This window comes from Acomys minous, assembly GCF_964271855.1.
Source record: "Acomys minous genome assembly, chromosome: 1".
Lineage (NCBI taxonomy): Eukaryota > Metazoa > Chordata > Mammalia > Rodentia > Muridae > Acomys > Acomys minous.
In genome coordinates this window covers 2,763,821-2,779,065 of record NC_140483.1, presented here as the reverse complement: position 1 = coordinate 2,779,065, position 15,245 = coordinate 2,763,821, and the positions used below count along the sequence as shown (strand labels likewise).

Below are 15,245 nucleotides of genomic sequence, written 5' to 3'. Positions count from 1 at the left end.
CGTGTGCACACACTCACACGCACCCCACCCCACCCCATCGCCATGCATGCACGCACACACACATGCACAAAGAACTGGAAAGCCCTGTTCTCTAGGCTACTCTAAACCCCTGCTCCAAACAAGAGCTTTAAACCACTGTTGAAGAAACAAAGAAGCCACAGACTGGAAGAAAGTATTTGCAAGCCACACATTCCCCAAAGGACTAGCAACCACATTACATATATAAAGAACTGTCTTAAAAAACCACAACAGTAAGGGAACAAACAACCCAGAAAGGAAACAGGCAGAAGATCTGCACACGCATTACAGCACACAACAGTCATCAGAGAAATGCAAATCAAGTCCATAATGAGTCGCTGATGTGTTACACTGGCTAACACTAAAGCCCAGCGCAAAGACTGGACATCCTCCATGTCTACGGCAATGCAGGGTTGTAGCGTGTGGTGGTTCGTCTTGACAGAATCACCATGGAAACTGACGTGGGCACGTCTGTGAGGATTCCCTAGATGGGGCTAGCTGAGGTGGGAAGACCCACCATTCCACGAGCAGTCTAGGACTGAACAAAGGGCACAGGCAAGCTGGCCACCATTAATCCAATGTGCCAGCCACACCTGCTCCTCTGCCATGTCTTCTTGGCCTAATACCTTACAGCTGTGAGCCAAACAGCTCTTCCTTCTTACCTTGCTTTGGTCAGCCATTTTGTCATAGCAAAAGAAAAATCACGAACACCCAGACTTGTTGGAGGTCTGGCCTTGTAGGTGATTGCTTGTAGACATTTTATGGCTCCCCCAAGCTGGAGACGAATGTCCACTGAATGGTTGCACTGGGCAGTACACCCACACCAGCGAATGGTGCTCAGTCATTTAAAGCAACAAGCCGTTGTATACAACGTGGATATATCTCAGCACGCAGTGTGAAGAGAAAGAAACCAGACTTGGAAGGTTGTGTGTTGTTTAATTCCATTATATGACATTCTCAATAAGGGAATTCACAGAAAAGACTAGTGGTGGGTTAGGGAGACAGCGAGTGCAAACACAAGGACACGAATTACAAGTGTGTGATACCCAGGATGCATGCAAAGAGCTGAGCATAGTGGAGTGGTTAGACTCCAGTGCCGGAGAGGCAGGGCAGTACCTCAGACTCGGATCAGCAGCTTGTTTCAGAGAGGCCTTGGGAGGAAACTCGTTTAGGTCAATCCTGGGTTTCAGTACCAGATGTATGAAAAAATAAAAAAATAAAAAGGAGGACATGACTGCTCCTAGGTATGGTAGAGAAGAATGTTTATTGTAGAGGGTGAGCATAGCCAGAGAGAGAGAGAGACTTCTAGGAGAGTCAACAAAGAACACGACCCTGGGCTGTGTGAGGAGAGGAGGGAGGGGGAGGAACCACCTCCCAGGAGGGGTGGCCTGGGACAAAGACTGGCACAGCCAATGTGTCTGCATTATATAAGGCTGGAGGAGATGGGAGCAGGGAAGCCCGGCCCAATAACTGGTATAGGGCAGGGTAGGCCAACCAGGACGTCCCTGAAGAGACTGAGGGATGCTGGGAGAACCTGGCACCCGGTGTCTGCTTTGATAAGTTAATGGACACCTCAGATAGCCATTTGTTCCAGGTTGGAGACCATATACTCTGGAGCTTGCAGCCCAGCCAGTCTACTTGCAGAGCTCCAGCCCTGTGAGAGACTGTCTCTCACTTGAGGTCAACCTCTGGCCTCCACGTGTGTATGTAGGTACATGCATAAGCACCTGCACACAAGTGTGTGTATACACACATACAAGACTGGAGGTTACTGAGGGCTAAAACTGGAAAAGGAGGTTGAGAACGACACAAAGGAGGGTTGAGATGAGCGTTCCTGTATCTTGATTACTGAGGGCAATGGCTGCAGCGGGGTATCCGCTTACCAAGAGACTGGACACTGTAAGTCACCCTGAGATAAGCCTGAAAGGACAGCCTTGGGGCTCCGCTCACCAGGAGCACTTACCAGTTAGCAGCTCCACATTCCGGTAACCTTGACATATGGGGAAAGTATCTTTCTTTAGCTAATTATTAAGTATTCAATATAAGAAAAGGCAGCTTACCAAATTTAGCTTGCTTAGAAGACACATACAATTGTACTTCAGCACAAATCTAAATACAGCCTTCCTGGCCATGCTTCTAGGGCATGCTCATTTTCCTTTATCTAATACAGCTGTTAAGCACATGAGCTCCTCAGTCTCTGCTACAGCTCTGAGCGCCTTTCACTCACGCTTTCTGGTGTGCATACAGTATAATTTGGTTGCTTCACTTTACAGCTTTTGTTGTGCCTGAGTGCAGCGTTTTGCAAATCATGTTAAATTTTGTTTGCCCAGAATAACAATAGAATGCTGAATATACATGTATATTCTATTCATGCGCTCCCCCCAACTCTTATAGTAACAGAAGAGTCTAATGCACTCTGTCCTCCAAGGAAGCTTCTGGTAAAACAGGAGAAGCATTATGAATAATTAAAAATGTGATATTTACTCCAGGAGAATGATAAATCTTTGAGAAAGTCTCTGCCAGCAGAAAGCTTCACAACCAGGTAACCTTCCAAGGACACCAGCCGTTGTCACCTCTGTGCCAAGGGATTTCGTCAGCTGTTAATGAGATGAAGATGTTCAACCTGACCATTAGGGGGCGACGGGCTCAATACTTCCTGCTGCATGGCGCCATTCTCCGCTGTGAGCAGTGAGTAGGTACCAGATGCCTAGTTTAGTGACAAAGCCAGAGCTATACAAACACAAAAACAAAACAAGCAGATTCAGGCTGAGGAATGCATTATGAGATGTGATTAAAAAAAAATTGCTTGGGGCTGGAGAGATGGCTCAGTGGTTAAGAGTGCCGCCTGCTCCTCCAGAGGTCCTGAGTTCAATTCCCAGCAACCACACGATGGCTCACAACCATCTATAATGTAATCTGATACCCTCTTCTGCAGATAAAACACTCATATGCAATTAATAAAATAAATAAATCTTTTTAAAAATGCCCAGACCGTGGGCAGTTAACTTGATTCCTTCGTTAGAGAGTCAGTGTTTTCGTGTGAGTGGCCATCTCACACATCGTCAGTTTACAACTGTGTGCTTGTGTGGGTTTGTGCACATGTGTACGGTGGAGGAACGGAGGCTGGCGCTGAATGTCTTCCCTCAGTTGTTTTCCACCTTTGGTCTTTGAAACAGGATTTCTCACTGTGTCTGAACATCATCATGTTGGCTAGGCTGGTCCACCAGAGAGCTTCAAGGGTCTGATTGGCTCTCCTGACTCGCCATCCCTTAGCTCTGGGTTTCAGACATAGGCAGTGTGCTGGGAGAGTGGCAAGGCAGGATTTACCAGAAAGCTTAAAAACACAGGCACTAATACTGTGATTATCCAACATAAGGAGGGCCCGGGTCTCAACCCCAGCATGGCGAGCAAACAAACAGTACATACTTGGATCTAACAAATTTACCCTGAAATAACTTGAGTATGAGGCAAAGATTTAGCTCTTAGTGCGTACATTTTAGGGTTCCACTATTGCTAGAGATATTTGGTGAGATGGCCCTTTCATCGTTACACAAGCCCTGCTTTCTTCCTAACCTGAGGGTGAACTAACACCTGACAGTTGGTTCAGGAGGCACAAATACATAAACCACTTGCTCTAACAAGTGGCAAGCCACAAAAGTATTCTTCGCCCACTACTGAAAAGTTGCTTGGGTCCTGCATGCAGCTAAGCAGGTATATGTACATGTGGGTGACTAGACACATAGCTGAAAAGAGAACTCTATTATTAATAGCCGAGACTCATAGCTTCCAATTAGGCCTGAAACTAATATACAAACCTTGCCCATTATTCATAATCGCATTAGCGGTTTACTGCCATATAAATAGTTTGTGTAAACTCTCTATGATTTGTTGTGATCCCACTGGACGAATTTTATAGCTTTCCTATGGCTTTGCACTTTGTCTTAATATCGTTTTTGAGCAGGCGGATGCCTAATCCAGCAGAGGCCTGCCAGATATTGCCGTCTTTTGCCTGCTTTTCCTCACTGATTTTCTGGAGAGTTAGTTAAGCTAAAAGCTGTGCTGACACCTTGTGTCTATGTACATGAAGAAAATTTCCTATGTCAAGAGAATTTGGATTACATACATCTACATCTACCTCTAGCTTGTTTGTGTCTCACCTGAGTCTACAGCTGCCTCCAATGCGCATCTGTATCACCTGAGTCTACAGCTACCTCCAATGCACATCTGTATCACCTGAGTCTACAGCTACCTCCAATGCGCATCTGTGTCACCTGAGTCTACAGCTACCTCCAATGTGCATCTGTATCACTTGAGTATAGTGTGTATCTGAATCATCGTCACCATTTTTAGGGGTTGAGTTTTTTTCTCTAGTTGTTCTTAGTTTCCCATTTCACTGTTCAGGGGCTCTCACCCAGTGTTACATGGAAAAATGGCCAAGTTCCAAGTCCTATGTTCATAATGCATATTAAAAGTCTTCACCTTTTTTCTGTCTCTCTTTAATTCATTAAATATTTAGAAACTGAAAGTGAGAAACGCACCTTTTACTGGGATTCTGTGTAAAATTTAGCAATTCAGAGGTAGTTCTGTGTATATGGAGTGAGGTGTGTGTACGTGTATATGTGTAGGTTTGAGAGGAGGACACTGAATGTCCCACACTTTCACCCCCACATTACTCCCCAGGACAGGGCGTCTCACTGGACTGGAAGCTGAACTGACAGCCAGTGAGCTCGGCAATCTAGCCTTTGCTCTCCCACCTCTCATCCCCTGGCAGTTATCTGCTATGCTCGATCAAGTTTTTTGATGTGTGTGTGTGTCTGTGTGTGAACTCTGTGGATTTATAAACAAGTTGACAAAGTATCATTTACCAAATGCCTGTTCTATATATTTTAAGCTTTATCTTTTAATAAGTAAGGTCCATAACACACAGAAATGTCACTTGCAGGGTCCATCAGAATGCCTCCACTTGGCACCAGAACCTGCCTATTCTTATTTGTTTCTTTCCCTGTGTAGCCTTGGCTGTCCTGAAGCTCCGTAGACCATTCTAGACAACCCACACAGATCTGCCTGCTTCTGCTTCCCAAGTGCTGGGCTTAAAGACATGCTCTCACTGTACAACTGGAGTTGGCCTTGAACACACCCTCCTGCAGCATCTGCGGGAGTGCTGGCTATATAAAGCACATACCCAGCTGCTTTCTGGTCACACTATGAGCTCGCCTAGAAGGAGCAAACACTCCTGAGTAATCTCTGAGGGTCCGACACTATTCAGGCCTTGACAACGGTTCCTGCATTAGTTTCTTCTTTTATTGTGATAAAAATAATGGAGTCGTGTTTCCTTAGGAAGAGAACAATTAGCTTATCTCAGAGTGCTGGAGGTTCAACGACACCAGCATTAGCTGAGATCTAGCAAAGGCCTTCCGAAGGGGGGCGCAATTGTGGCAAGAATGCATGTGGGAAGGTGAGGCCAGAGTAAAACTGTGGTTTCCAAACCTCTCCCAAGAGCATGCCCTCAGCAACTGTAGGGCTGCCAGCTTCTTCTGATTTAGTGTGTGTTGTGTGCACCACAACATGCCACATGCCACAGATGCCAACGCACACGTGGATACAACTTCCAGGAGTTAGTTCTTGCTTTTCACTGTGGATTTTGGAGATTGAACTTAGATGCCGTGCACGTACCTTCTTTACATACTGAGCCATCTCAGCAACCTAGAAACCCCAACTCTTGAAGGTCCCATCCACCCTTCCACATCGCTTCTCTAAAGACCAGGGGCCCAATATATGGACTTCTGGGGGAAAACCACATTTCATCTGAAGTAGCAGAGTTCTGTTCTCTAGATATTCTTGAGGACACTTGGGACTATATACACTGCTGGGCAACGGTGATGCACACTTTTAATCCCAGCACTTGGGAGGCAGAGGTAGGCAGATCTCTGTGAGTCAGGCCAGTCTGCTCTAGGACAGCCAGCGCTATACAGAGAAACTCCTGTCTCAAACAAAACAAAACAAACAAAAAAAGAATATGTACATAAATACATATACATGCATACACACACATATATACACATGCACACATACATATATACACATACACACATACATATAGATGTGTGTGCACATGCACAGATGTATATTTACATGTACATACATACATACGCATATACATAAACATGAAAACATACATATACAATCTTCTACTCACTCTTGGGCTTCACTGATCTGTGCACAGAGGGAGGATGCTCATCTTTTTCTTCTGGGCAACCAACCTTTGCATCTATGATGCATTCGATGCCACTTGTAAGGTCACAGCTATTGGCAGAATTCAGTAGGATTCTGTCAGTGTCTAACAGCTCTGACTCCACTGTCTCAGGGACATCAGTGGTCCATGAGTTGAGTGACAGAATGCTCTGTCTTGTTATGTCACAGCAGTTTCCTGTCCCTAAGATGCCTCCACTCTGACTTCAGGGTGTTCTTATACATACAGGTACGTCGTTTCCACAAGATGGGTCCAGCTCAGCGGCGGTTGGGTTGGGATGCATAATTTCTTTAGAGCTGTTGGAACCAAACACCTTTCCCCTGGACTTCAGAGTTCCTGGTGGACAGCATGGCTTGCAGGCTCACAAAGATGTTAAAATTGGGACTTAGGAGATGGCTCAGCCAGAAAGAGCCCACTGTGAAAGTGTGAGGGCTTGGGTTTGATCCTAGCACATATAAAACACTGGTGCAGTGATGCACACTGGCTACCCCAGTGCTGAGGAGGGAGAGACAGGAGGACTCCTGGGTCAGACTAGCTGGATCAGTCAGCTCTAGGTCCAGAAAGGAAGCCTTTTAAAACAACAACAACAACAACAACAACCAGCCAAAAACAAAAGCAGAAACAAAAATAAAGTAGACTCAATAGAGGAGACACCTGATGTTGACCTCTGGCTTCTACACTATATGCGCGCGCGGGCACACACACACATACATACATACACACACACACACACAACCACACACACACCACACACACATACAAACACACACACACACATACATACACACACACACACCACACACACACACCACACACACATACAAACACACACACACACACACACACACACACACACACACCACACACACACCAGTGAAATGCTGAGAGTAGAACTTATCCTTGCTTTTGGATCTCTTGGGAAAAAAAAAAGAAGGGACCCTATCTCAGCTTCAGAAATTACCATGAAAACCACCACAAAGCTGCCAGTAGTCTGCCAGCCTGAGCCGTGGCCAAAAGGAAGGACTGGGACCTTCTTCATTGTGTCTCCTGGCTCAGGATTTAGTGTGCAATGTCATGAACCACACTGCCACCTGCATTAACTTTCTGCTGCCACGTACTGTGCTGTGGAGCTGGGCCTGACACACACCTCTGGTGAAGTCATGACCCCTCAGTCTCTGGAATGTGAAATACTTGTTTCTTTTGCTTGTAAGTTGCTTAGTCAAATACATTTTGTTACAGCTGCTCATCACATGTGCTGTCATGTGACTAAGAGCCAGCAACTTCATGGCTTAAAACAACCCCAGTCGCTTTCCCGGAGTTGTATGTCTCTGCAGCCCGTTCCAGGGTAGAACGGTTAACCACACTGTTGTCAGGGTAACACGGGAAGGAGAAGGGGCCTTTGATTCTGCCCCCCACCTCTGGAGTAGCACAGCAGCAGTCGCGCTATCCCTGTTCCACCTGTTCTCACAGCAGTCTTCAGATAAATTGTCTTCAATGAATTGCATGAAGGAGACTCCCTCGTCCTACACAATTAGACACAGCTAAGGAAGCTCAAGGTGTCCATCCTGCCCTACCTTCCAACTCACAGATACACGAGCAAAACAAAGGTTTGCTTTTGTTTTAAGCCAATACATCTTGGAGTTGGTGAATAGATACTTAAGGTGCAGCCCCTGTCCTGTCGAGGCGCCATTGCTGCATCCTGGCATCTAGAGAGGTTCATCAGAAATGCTGCTTCATTCTTAGGCCTCAGTGGATTGCAGAGTTGTATTCACTCTTCTTCCCCCACAGGGGGCTCCTCTGCCCACCTGTAAGGCAGGAGCTGCAAAGTGACACAACTGATATTTAGCTGACCAACCCCACCCTCCACTCAGCCTAAAGAAGATTCTAGCAGTAACAGTGGTAAAAAGCAGCTTCTGCACAAATGAAGCATTCCATGATAAAGTTATGTTCAGTGAATACATAACAACATTGGGCTTAAAAAACTCTGCGTGGCCAGGCGTGGTGGCGCACGCCTTTAATCCCAGCACTCGGGAGGCAGAGGCAGGGGGATCGCTGTGAGTTCAAGGCCAGCCTGGTCTACAAAGCGAGTCTAGGACAGCCAAGGCTACACAGAGAAACCCTGTCTCGAAAAACAAAAACAAAAACAAACAAACAAAAAAACCCTCTGTGTGGTTATGTGTACACTTGCTATGAGGGGTACAATTGCACTCAGATGTGAAGAGGCCAGAGATCATTGTTGGAAGTCTTCTTTGATCGCTGACAACCTTGCTGACCGATGTAGCTAGTCTGGCTGGTCAGCAAGCCCTTGGGATGCACCTGTTCTGAGTGCTGGGACTGCAGGCCAGTGTGTGGCTTCTGTCTGAGTGTTGGGGTCTACCTCAGGCCGTCACGCTTGAGTAGCAAGCATTCACTGACCAACCCATCCCTTCAAACTTTCACTGAAGTAATTTTTAGACAATACTCAGTTTGTTGACAAGCATTTTAGTCTTCAGTAAATACGAAAGCCAGGAAATGTTTTTCAGGCTCTTTTAGTCAAATAGTCCTTCAGTGTCTGAGGATGATGGAGTGGATTTCTCAGTGACATCAGTCATTGGCCTTCCATTTACGGTACTTCACCAGCAGCCCAGGGTTTCCAGAGGAAGAGACCAGAAAAGGGTGTGCTGGGTTTATACCACTGCGACGGTCGCCTGGGAGGAATTTACTTAGGTTCACAGTTGCAGAGGTTTCAGACCACCATTGTCTGGGGCCATTCCTTTGGGTGCACTGAGGCCAAGCATCATGGGCCAGCCAGGGAGTAAGGCAGAGGGAGAGGCCAAGGGTCTAACATCCTTGTCAAACTCAGGCCTCTAATGACTTCAGAAGAATGTAATAATTTTCAGCAGCACCAGCAACCAAGCTTTAGTGGGCCTTTAAACCCTCCCTAAGTGGAGGGTAAGCACAGAGCTGATCGGGGCCTCCTCAGGGGTCCTAGAGACAGACAGAATTGCCTTTTGGGATGCTTTGGGATGCATGTGTGAGGCTTAGGTCTGACATGTCAGTGTATGTGATTTTTGAGGAAAAACACTTTAAGACAACCTCACAGTCTAGTCTTACATGGCCCCCACACTCACTCTCAGCTTGGAGGGGGATGGTTCCCTTCGGCACCGTACACTCCTCCTGCTCTCTCTGTGTGTAGAGGGCATGTAGTTTTCATGTGCCCTTTCTCAAGCAGTTGCCAGGCACATGGAAGTCTGAGACCCACCAACAGAAGACCCAGGAAGCTATAGTCTTTCTTACCTCCTCAGCAGCTGGCCTCCCAGGTGCTTACGACTCTGCACTCTGCTGCTGCCGGGGCAAAATCTAAATCAAGAGGAGACTGGAGACACTTTGCTGGGGGCACAGTGTACCTGGAGTGATAATAAGGTGGCAATGACAGCCATCCGTCAACGGGCTTTGACGAATGAAGACTGAGAGCCGCCAGCTTGTCTGTCTGAGAGATTTTTCTCCCAAGCCCTAGGCACAGCTCCGTCCCGTTCCTGAGGCAGGGTCACATGGGCTCCGGGCTGGCCTTTAACTCCCATGCAGCAGAGCTCTTCGCCTCCTGCTTCTGCTTCCCAAGTGCTGGGATTATGGGTGTGTACCCCCTCCTGGGTTACTTTATTTTTTGGTTAGCATTTCATTTTCAAGTCATGAACCCCCACCTGACATCCTGAAATACAGACTGTGAGTCATGTATGATTTCAGAGGTTTTTGGAATATAATCCTTCACTTAATATCAACACTGCTGCATTCAGAGCTCCAATCAATCCAGTCTGGCAGGCATTGTATTTCAAAACTATCACACAAAGAAATTTCCCTTTCTAGACATTTCACTCTATTGCTGTCAAAAAGAAACCCATTTAGAGCAGAATCGGAATCAAGGGAGCAGAAATAATTCTCTCGGGAAGAAAATGAGTGTGTTTGCAGTAAGACTGAGAAGACAGCGAAAGCATCCATTCATTCGGCGTCAAGTGAAGACCAGAACTCCGAGGGAAGTGGCAAGGAAGCCCACTTGTACCTGTTAGGCCTCCTGCAGACTACTGACAACATGGATGGTGTTAAAGGACTTTTGTCTTGGCAGTGTTCTCAGTAACAGTTAACAGCCAATCAAAGAGTCACAGAATCTCCTAAGACTTTGAACAATGCACTAATGCCTAAACCGAGGAGAGGTGGCTCCGGGGCTGCCGAGGATGCCTGCTGAGGGACCACACATGGCGTAAGAGAGGGGACACCTTCCTGTTCTCTAAAAGCATATCCACGAACCCTTCTTGTGCCTCTACTTGCAAACTGAACACTGTCTCCTTTCTCTCCGTCATTAGGGGAGAGAGCACTTGGTGGCAGGAAGGACAGAGCCCTGATTATAAGCCATGGTTCCATCTGGAGGCAGTGTTCTAGAGCCCTGATTATAAGCTATGGTTCCATCTGGAGGCAGGGTTCTAGAGCCCTGATTATAAGCCATGGTTCCATCTGGAGGCAGTGTTCTAGAGCCCAGATTATAACCCATGGTTCCATCTGGAGGCAGTGTTCTAGAGCCCTGATTATAACCCATGGTTCCATCTGGAGGCAGTGTTCTAGAGCCCTGATTATAAGCCATGGTTCCATCTGGAGGCAGGGTTCTAGACATGTTCCTTTGTCATGCAAATACATTAAGACTTTCTTTTAGTTAATCCTGTGCCTGTGACTGACAATTTGCCTACATGGCAACTATGTAAGGAGAAACATTCTAGTGCAACGTGTTGGTAACTGCTTATAAGTCAACTCTGCCGCAACCCACCCTTCTTTTACCTGTAGGTGAAGAGCCCTACTGGGAGTGACTGCAGTGCTCCAGGGTGTGAAACTGTCTGACCACTCACCTCCAGTGCTCAGGTGGCTTTCACTCCCTTAGCAAGTGAGACCGCTCTTCTGTGTGCTCCCAGCCAGTCATATTGATTACAGCTCACATTTCTATTTTTTCTTGTCCTTCCTGCTTTGAGAGGTAGGGAGCTGACAAGAAGGGAAAACATAGTAAGTAGAGATAAAGATGATGATGATGATGATGATAGAATTGTATAGTAAGTACTTCTTGGTTTCTTAAAAGTCTATACTTGAAGGTGGGCATGGTGGTACGTACCTGTAACTCCAGCTCCCAGAAGGTTAAGGCTTTAGGATGTCAAGTTTTAGGCCAATCTGGGCTACATAGATTCTGTTAAAAAAAAAAAAGCCAAGGGACTACAGAGGTGTCTCGAGTGGTTAAGAGCACTTGCTGCTCTTGTAGAAGACCTGGGGTCAGTTCCTAGCACCCACTTCGGAGGGCTCACAACTGCCTGTAACTCTAGCCCCGAGGATCTGACTCCCTCTTCTGGCCTCTGTGGGTACCTGCACACATATGGTTCACATACAAACAAGCAGACGTACTTTTGTGTGTGAATGTGTGTGAGTGAATGCACACACACACACACACACACACACACACACACACACACACACAATTAAGTAAAACTAGAAAGACAATCTTTTAAAAAACCAAGTCTGTACCTTCTGGATACGAGGTTTGGCAAAAGAGATCCTTACTAGAGTGGTTCTTGGAAGTATTATGTGTATAATTAATGCTATACTCTGGTTAATTCATGAGAGGTATGAGTTGATTTTCTTCACAGTGATGTTCAATCAAGCATGCTAGCATTAATAATTAACAGCACCAAGGTCTCATATGACTGCCGGGGGCAGGTGCTAGGGCCCTGGAGAAACAGTAATTTCTACTCCTTGCCAGCAAAGTTTAATTTCCTTCTTGACTGTGGTAATCTAAGCATTGTAACTGATAGTTAAAGTAGATGGTGCATCCAATCACATATATAATAATGTTTAAGGGGCTGGTGATTAGAATTACATACAGACTCAAACAATATTTCAGGAGATGATTTGTTCAAAATATTGTTAAAGAACTCTTTAGGGGGCTGGAGAGATGGCTCAGCTGCTAAGAGTACTTACTGCTCCTGCAGAGGACCTGGGTTCGGTTCCCAGCATCCACACTGGGTGACTTACAACTGCCTGGAGTCCCAGTTTTCAGCCCAAACCCTGAACCAATGCCTCTTATGGCCATGTGGGCACACACATATGTACATACATTAAAACAAATGGCATCTAAGAGCTCCTTAAGGACATGCAGGTTTCTATTACTTCTTTCCCAATATCTTGTCCCAGTCCCTGGAAATGGGTCAATCTGAGGTTCTCACCCTTCCTACTGCTATGAGCCTTCAATACAGTTCCTCATGTTGTGGTGACCCCAACCATAAGTTTCTTTTTGTTGCCACTTCATGACTTGAACTTTGCTACTGCTGTGAATTATAATGTACATATGTGTTTTCAGGTGGTCATAGCTTATCAGTAATAGAGAAGCGTCATTTGGACTCTAGGCTTCTGGGCAAGACACACACGAGTGAGACTTCACTTCCCTATATCAGCTCTGAACACCTACACTCCCCGGACTTGCACTTGGGGAGAGCTGGGTGGCTGTGCCAGTGGGCAGAGAATGGAGGCAACGCTCAGACTTAGGACGCTGGGGCGAGGAATGTCCCACACAGGTGTACTACTGCTGGCTGCCTCCAGAACACCGGCCATGATTGCCACGGCAACCTGCAGCACTGCCCTCCTACTGAGTGACTGCTGGTTTCCTAGGCCTCTGCACGGGGAAGTCTGTACGCAGCAGGGCGGGGCTGGATCCGTTTCATCTCTGGAGACAAGGGGCTGCTGAAACAAACCCTAAGCCCACAGCTCTGGCTTTGGACTGAGCATGGGAGAGGCTGGAAGGAGCCTGACAGGCAATGCCTAAGTGGGACCCCAAGAACCTTTTAGAGTCTAGGAGTGAGAGCTGGGAAGAAAGTGAGGAACAAGTTCCTAGAGAGTGGGAGCAGGGCAACTCCTCATGGGGTGGTGGTGCAGGGTCATCCTTAAAGTCAATGTTACATTGCTCAAAGCAGTCAGCGACCCAGGCCAGGAGATTTGCAGGCAGACTGCTGCCTGCCTGTGCATAGGATAAGGTATAAGGGAGAGAATGGCTGGACACAAACATTATGCTTCTTTCTATCCACAATCTCTCCAGATGGCTGAGGAAGTTGAAGGGAATCTGTGGAGCTGCAGCAGCCACACATGAAGCCGAGGCTACGACTGGGGATCTGTTGAGACCTCACAGCCTCACCATGGTCCATTCTAAACCTTTTCAGACATAACAAATCCATGAATGAACTTAAGGAAGACCCTTTCTATTAAACACTAGGAGACCCAGAATGTTAGAGGGCCACGTCTCTCAGGTGTCCTGTGTGTCCCAGGAAGAAAGCCGTGGATTTGTAATTCAATTTTTTTTTGCCTGATAAAGTAGAATGGAAACGAAAACACAAAATCCCCTATGGTTTTAAACAATTGTAGCTTGGACCAAGAAGAACAAAGAACAACAGGGGAAGAGATCACCATCTGCCCTTGGCCCCGAGCTTGTACAGCAGGAAGTTGTGTTGACGTAGCTGCACTACTGCAGAGGTGTATGCATGGGCACTATATGGGAAACAGGAACTTGCTTTGTGGTAGTCATTTTTTAAATTTTATTTTTAATTTATTCACTTTACATCCTGATTGTAGCCCCCTCCCTCCTCTCCTCCCAGTCCCTTCCTTCTCCTCCTCTCCCCCTTTCCATAGTCCTCAGAAATGAGGAGGCCTCCTCCCCTACAATCTGACCACAGTCTACCAAGTCTCATCAGGACCACCTTCATCCTCTTCCTCTGTGGGTTGGCATGGATGCCCCACCAGGGGGAAATGATCAATGAGTGGGCAACAGGGTCCATGCCAGAGACAGCCCCTGCCCCCTATTGGGACCCATAGGAGACTGTGCTCCGTATTGACCACATCTGAGCAGAGGGTCTTGGTCCTTTCCATGTATGGTCCTTGGCTGGTGCATCAGGCTCTGCAGACCCCCACCCCCACCCTGGCCCAGATTTGTTGGCTCCATTAGTCTCCTTGTGGAGCCCCTGTCCCCTCCAGGTCCTTCTATCCCTCAAGATTCCCTGCACGCCACCCCAAAGTTTGGCTGTGAGTCTCAGCATCGGCTTCGACTCCTCAGAGTCCTGTCCTGTTCCCTCTCTTCAACCGTTTCCAGTGTCTGTTCTGTTTGCCCTTCTGAGTGAACATTAAGCATCCTCCCTCAGGTCCTCCTTGTTACTTAGCTTCTTTAGGTCTGTGGATTGTAGTGTGGGTATCTTGTATTATGTGGCTAATGGTGAGGATGTGGAGAAGGGAGGAACTCTCCTCCACTGCTGGTGGGAGTGCAAACTTGCACAACCACTTTGGAAATCAATCTGGTGCTTTACTCAGAAAACTGGGAATAGTTCTACCTCAAGCCCCAGCTATACCACCCCTGGGCATAAACCCGAAAGATGCTCCACCACATAACTGTATGTGGCATAAACTGAGGGAATTTGCTCAACTATGTTCATAGCAGCTTTATTCGTAATAGCCAGAATCTGGAAACAACCTAGATGTCCCTCAACCAAAGAATGGATAAAGAAACTGTGGTACATTTACACAGTGGGATACTACGCAGCTATAAAAAAATAAGGATATGTTGAAATCTGCAGTCAAATGAATAGAACTAGAAAAGGTCGTCCTGAGTGAGGTAACCCAGACCCAGAAAGACAGGCCAGGTGTGTGCTCACTTACACGTGGTCGTCATTCTGAGGAGGGTTCACACAGGTCACCCCCTACTTGAGTGAGGTAACCCAGACCCAGAAAGACAGGCCTGGTGTGTGCTCACTTACACGTGGTCGTCATTCTGAGGAGGGTTCACACAGATCACCCCCTACTTGCCCATTCTTGCAAACGAGGTGTAGGTCAGCGAGCATGAATTTGTCTCTCCAGATTACAGCTCCTCAGAACACTTCTCATGGAGCCTCATCCATACTTTGCCCTGACAGGATATGCCGCTGTGGTCAGAGAC

General features: G+C 46.9%; 1 protein-coding gene across 1 annotated transcript in view; it reads right to left on the bottom strand.

Annotated features, from left to right (window-relative positions):
* Positions 1–934: 934 nt before the first annotated feature.
* SYT14 (synaptotagmin 14) overlaps positions 935–15,245 on the bottom strand; it is a 171,288-nt gene continuing 156,977 nt past the window's right edge. Inside the window, exons 6-7 of the transcript XR_014782226.1 lie at positions 11,140–11,269; positions 935–2,748 (exon numbers count right to left, since the gene is read on the bottom strand). The gene's annotated coding sequence lies outside the window, so the exon portion shown is untranslated. The remainder of the gene's footprint in view (positions 2,749–11,139; positions 11,270–15,245) is intronic.